The following is a 6379-nucleotide window of genomic DNA, read 5'->3' as shown; positions in this document are numbered from 1 at the left end:
ATAATTAAAAAACTTTATAATCTAGATGTATCTCAAGAACTTCAGGGACTCTCTGTGGCTAGGTGCCCAAATGGAAGTGGAAAGGAGATAAAGCTAGAAAAATAGAGGCAAGATCTTAGACAACCTTAAATTCTAAGCTAAGGAGTTTATACTTTACCCATTTTTATAAGCAAAAATATAAAATCAGCTTAAAAACAGCTATAATTTTTACTGAGTGTTTATTCTGGTGCCAGAGTAAATTCTCTATGTTAAGTGTTTTACACGCAGTCTCTCATTTAATCCTCATAACTATTTCATAATACTATAATAATCCCCATTTTACAAATGAAGAAACAGATTCAGAGAGGTTAAGCATCTTGGCTCAAGGAAACAGCTAGTCAGCTGTGGGGCAGAAATTAAAAACTGGCTTTCATGCCAAAGCCCTTCTCTAAACCGAAGGGAAGTGAGAGTAGATTTATGTTTTACAAAGATCACGCTGATGGAAGTATGAGAATGGATTGTAGCAAGACAAATACAAAGGCAGGGAAGGCCAGAGAGTATGCTATTGCAGTAGTCCAGAACTGTTAGGCCCTATTAAGGGGGTTGTTCCTTAACTACCAGAATTATGCAGATGAGTGACATGGTCAAAGGGGTTTATTTAGAAAATTACTCTGGAAGTCCTTCTTAAGAATGAATTGGAGAAGGCAAGACTAAAGAATAAGTTGGAAGGTTGTTGGGCTGGCCAAGATGCCTGTCGAGGAGTCTAGAGATTGTATCCCCAAATTCTCCAGCCTCTTCCATTTGCAGGGCAAACTGCACCTCTCCCACCTCACCCCGCCTTGACGCCATTCCATCCAGGATCTAGGAAGTGGGCTTTAGAGCACTTTTGTAGGTCCTAGACTGAGCCCCTACAGAGGCGCCAGCGGTGGCGGCGGTCGCCGGCGGGGGTGGGGCGCATGCGCGCGGTTGCTAGGCGACGGCAGTCGGGGCGCCACGGCTCCAACAGCGCTGGGGTTGTGTGTGTAGGCAGCGGCGCCAGAGGAGGAGGAGCACGAGGATGAAGCTGCGACAGCGGCCCCGAGAGGGAGCCGCCGCTGCTCTGTGGCCGCGGGGGCTGAGGGACGGGAATCAGGCCTGGGGGTCGGGCCGCTGAGGGGACCGGGGGTGGCGGTCCCGCCCGAGCTCCGGCCTAGTACTCCAGGAACGTACGGGGCCGCTGGGCGAGGGCCTCCCCCCCCCCCCCAGTGCCTACCCTCGCCCCTCCACGTCGATGGTGGTGAAGTTGGCGGCGTCAGGGAGCGCAAGGTACCAGGCTGCCTCCTTTACATCCAGCTCCTCCTGGGGCGCATCTCTGGCACCGGCACACGGACACCTGCGCCGCCGTCTCCTCCCGCCGGCTGAGCCCACCCCTGGCGGCGGGCGGGGGAGGGGCTCCCCCTGCAGGGGCTGTGTCCAGCAGGGCGACGACGGGGACCGTAGGAGAGTAGGGGTGAGTAGTGGCACCGCACTCGCCTGGTGCTGGGGCGCCTTTCTGTCCTCTGGGGCCCCGGGAGGCGACCAACGCGCTGCTTTCTCCTGCAGAAGCTTCTAACGCCTCTCCTACATCTGCTCGCGGCTCCCTATACCCTTCGAGGTAGTTTTCCTTCTAAAAACCACCACTCTCTGGTCTCAACCCCAGCATCCAGGAATGAGGGGCTTAAGGCCTGGCTTTGCTTCTTAGATGCCATAGATGCTGATAATTCTACGTACAATCACGCAGCCTGGTCCCCAATTCCGGGACAGTCTTTCCCAATATCCTTTTCATTCCTTTTCTGTTGCTTTTGCTCTCTAACGTTTCAGTCTGACCACAGGCTTCTCAAGAATCATTTCTCAGACTGTTGTCTCTCCATGCCTCAAAGCTTGAACGGGCAGATGGCCTGGCCTCTTTTCAGTTTTCTTGATACTCGTGTGCTGAGGAGAGCTTCTGAAAGTCGCGTGCCTGGCTTCCGACTTCTGACATGTATGAGGAAGTCAGTACTTATATTAAATAATAGTAATAAAACAAACTAGCAAACACACAACCTACTTGACTTCCAAAGTGGTATCGAAGTTGAAAAGAAGTAGACAGATAGTGCCTGATAACAAGGGAAACAGGTTTTATGAACTACTTTTCATCCAGAATGATCTAACTTCTTTTTTAGTAAATATGATGAAACTTAAAATGTCCCTAATAAAAACAGGGGTGTCTTATGATCTATCTGTTCTTCCTGGGGTATTCTGCAATTGAGATTAGTTGCTTCTAAAAACATGGCCATGAGGGACCTGAAGTGATGTTTTGGACAGAATGATTTAGATGAGGATCTAAAGTTGTAAGGTGCTTTTTGAAAATTAGCAATATTATCTTTGAGTAGTGAAGTTGTTCCTTTAAAAGAAAATGGTTGAAAAAAGTCACAGTTCACAGTTGACCCTTTCCAAAAGTGGACTGAATTCAGATTGATTAGTAATTTTGATTGTAAGGTACTTTCATGCACACACAATGAAAGATGGGTTCCTTCTTCTATTTGGGTCTCTTCCCTCCCTAATAGTTTTTAAGTTATTTTATGTTTCTTTTATTAGGAAAAAAGGAAAGAAGTAAAGAAGTGTTGCATTAAAGAGGCTAAATTTAATTTTGGGTAAATTATTTTAAGCTAAAGATTTTTAAAAAGGATATACATGCTTTTTGTGATTAGATAAGTTTATTTAGTGAATCAGTCCAAACTTGATAGTTTTGGGTAAAATGTAGCTTTCATGTTGTTTGAGGTTCTCTTGGATATACATTAAGGCACTGTTTAATTCTAGTATCACTGCAAAATAATCTTGGACCTCAGCGAGTATTTTATGTTGTTGTTGGTGGTGGTCATTGTGGTGGTGATAGTGGTGAATTGGCAAATTAACATGCTTATAGTTGCTAGATTCCAAACTTAGGAATGTTTCTATTTTGGAAAAGCTCTTAATTCAAGTCCGAACTATTTGAAATAAAATGTATCATTTGGATACTCACTTCACATACTTTTAGAAATAGGCAGTAATTTGGATACCATTTAGAATTTGATTTCAATGAATATGGTTATAGTTATAAAGGTGCCACATACTCAAGAGCGTTTACCTAGAGAGTTATACCCACACTGTAAGATAATATTAATACAACAAAGCACTCGACCAGTGAATTCTGGAATGACTTCAGTGTTTTTTAAATTAATTGGTTTTCAACAAGCTTTTATTGTCTAGCTTCACTGAGTGCCCATTACTATAGTAGTTACTGTAGAGAATAGAAGAGAAACAGGCCCCAAGAATTAAATTGTTCATCCACTGGAGACATCATGGTCAAAAATTAGAACATTGAGTAGTACAGAATAAGAGCTAAAATAATTATAGGTAAAAGAGGAGATTTGGAGCTGTTTGTCTGAGAAGGCTTTATAGACAAAGTCAGATTTGATTTGATTCTTTATTAAGAAAATTCTTTATTATTTTATTTGAAGTACAGATATTGTTGGAAGGTGGGGGAGTTCAACATAGCATGAACTGAGGCACTTGATTTTCTAATCTTTGTGAATATTACTCTCCTGGATAAACCTAAAGGGCACTTTCAGTAGTGGGCATAGTTTTTATGATAAATTATATCCTAAATCAATAATATTAAATAATTTTTCACAGGTGCATACTATAGAAGCCAGACTTAAAATAATCCTTCTATTTCTTGGGGCAAGTGAAGATGTTTTCTAAGAAGATAGAGAGTGTTAAGTTCACATATTTTTATCACCTGTACATTTTCTTTTTCTCCTAAAACAGTTACAATCTAAGTATTTTGTATAGGATTGATCTGATTAGTACAACTTTAGATTATTAATATTCTCCAATGACTATTTCCTGGTAAAGTAAATTATGAAATTCTATAAGCAACATTAATTTTGGTCCATTAAGTATATGATAGCTTAGTTTTTAGTACTGCTAATTAATACTACTATTTTTTTTAAACAAAGAGAGGTATCCCAGAGTCCTACAAATTGATGTCTGTCAAAGTTCTAATATTATCCTATTAATAATGCTTGTGTGAAAAATTGTCTGTTAACATCAGTGTTTAAATTGCAGTTACAAACCTTTGAAAAACTGATTTTATTGCTTTTCTAACAACTTTTTGCTGTGTTGAAAATTAGTTACATGACTAATAGTTTTCTTGGTTTTAGTCAACCATTTTAGGTTGATGTTTATATATAGAAAAATAAGCATAAGAAAATGTGCTATGGTTGTACCCCTCAAAAAAATTGCAAAGAATTCTTGAGATTAATTCATGGATTTACTGTAAGGAACAATATTACCAAACTAGATATTTTTTGAGGCTTCTATACACCATCTTATACTTCTCATTTGGTATCTTTGCTGCCAACAATAGTCTCTCTGATTATAGTTATTACTAATAAAAGTTAATTCACAGTAGTTAGTAATTTTGATAGATATAACTGTTGTTTTTAACATTCTCTACTTAGGTTGTTAGCTATTAGCTAAATAAGTTAGAGAGTTAGAGAGCAGAATAGTACACATATACATAGTCAATGAATATTCAATCACTAGAAATTAGTTAACAGCAAAGCATTCAGAAAGCATTGGGTTTAGTCTCCTTTCCTAAGCAAGTATTGCGCATTTCTGTTCTTAGCTGATTATGCTGGTATCAATAGGGGACATCTTTGGAAAGAGCACTGGTAAATTTAAATGATGGAGAAACTGCTGAGAAAATGAAAATTACTTTGTATGTCAAGTTCTCTGTACTATGGTGATTTAAGGCAAGTAAACAGCTTATGTAAATTGCTAAGTCTCAGTGGTGGCTGCATGTGAAATAGAGTAAGAGATTGCCAGTTTCCCTTACTATATAATAGAAAATTCTCAATATTTTTTACCATATTACTGAGTCTAGAGGTAGAGCAGCATTATACTGAATAACAAAGGTGTATCCATAAGTTATAATTTTCTTTATGCAGTTTTAACATTGTTATTATGGTCTTAAGTATGATATTTATTATGTCAGTGGGTTGAAAATTTCCCCGGATGAGCACAGTCCTATTTTATTATGGAAGTTTATGGCAAAAATGGCTTTTACCCAATAGTTCTTTTTGGATCACATTTCCCTGGAAAATAACCTTTTCCACAAAGTGGAAAATACTATCAGCCAATTCAACATAGGAAGAAAAGTGGAGAGTAGAATTCTTTCTTAAAGAATGGCACCTACAAACAAAATAAAGCAAATCCTTCACATATAAGTTCTAAAGTAATATTCATAAGAACTGCTTTATACACAATTATTGTTCTCTTAATATCAAATATTATATATTGTTAACTGTCTTTGGAATGTTGACACCCCAAATTTCCCCTGTGGTCTGATTCATTCCTGATGACAAATACATCTCAGGAATTTGATGGAATAAAGTATAAGCATTTTGAAGCAGCTTTTAAAATGCAATAAGTATTAAATGAAAATCTGAAGTTTAGTTATGACATGATTCATAATGAGAAAAAATGGTGTTTTTAAAAAATTCTTGATTAAAACAATTGCACACTACATATCCGTATTTACATAACCTTTAAAAGCCCTGATTTATATAGATCATTATGTTCACTTTCTGTGCCTCATTTCCCCTTTCTTAACAAATGTAGATATTACTTTGTTCTCACTGTCACTTCTGAGTTACATCTGTGACCCCTGAATGAATTTTTAAAAATATATTTATATCTTTAAAAACTTATTAGGAAAGATTTTCTGTCATGGTCTAAAAAGCTGAATCCATATCAGATAAACTGCATTTGAAACTGGGTGATTAACTGGAGGCAGTAAGAAGGGAATTAATCCAAACTCTTAAAAAACTGTGTCTAGAATGGATAAAGAAGATGTAGTCCATATACACAAGGGAATATTACTCAGCCATCAGAAAGGATGAATACCCAATTTTTGGATCAACATGGATGGGATTAGAGGAGATTATGCTAAGTGAAATAAGTCAAGCAGAAAAAGTCAATTATCATATGGTTTCACTTATTTGTAGAACATAAGGAATAGAATGGAGAACATAGGAGAAGGAAGGGAAAAATGAAGGGGGAGAAATTGGAGTGGAAGACGAACCATGAGAGACTAGGACTTCGAGAAACAAACTGAGGGTTTCAGAGGGGAGGGAGTGGGGGAATGGGTTAGCCCAGTGATGGATGTTAAGGAGGGTATGTATTTCATGGAGCATTGGGTGTTATATGCAAACAAGGAATCATGGAACACTACATCAAAAACTAATGACCTACTGTAAGATGACTCACATAACATAATAATTAAAAAAAGAGTTAAAAAATGACTAGATCTCCATGACATAATTTTGGATGACTAGGGCAATCTGCACAACAGGAA

At 38.5% G+C, this 6379-nt stretch overlaps 1 protein-coding gene across 6 annotated transcripts in view; it reads left to right on the top strand.

The window, feature by feature from the left end:
• The first annotated feature begins 959 nt into the window (after nt 1-959).
• Nucleotides 960-6379, top strand: part of ZC3H12B (zinc finger CCCH-type containing 12B) — a 596951-nt gene continuing 591531 nt past the window's right edge. For all 6 annotated transcript variants that reach the window (XM_082715906.1, XM_082715905.1, XM_082715899.1 and 3 more), the window contains exon 1: nt 960-1468. The gene's annotated coding sequence lies outside the window, so the exon portion shown is untranslated. The remainder of the gene's footprint in view (nt 1469-6379) is intronic.

This window comes from Mustela nivalis, assembly GCF_964662115.1.
Source record: "Mustela nivalis genome assembly, chromosome: X".
NCBI classification, from domain to species: domain Eukaryota; kingdom Metazoa; phylum Chordata; class Mammalia; order Carnivora; family Mustelidae; genus Mustela; species Mustela nivalis.
This window is presented reverse-complemented; position numbering and strand designations above follow the sequence as displayed.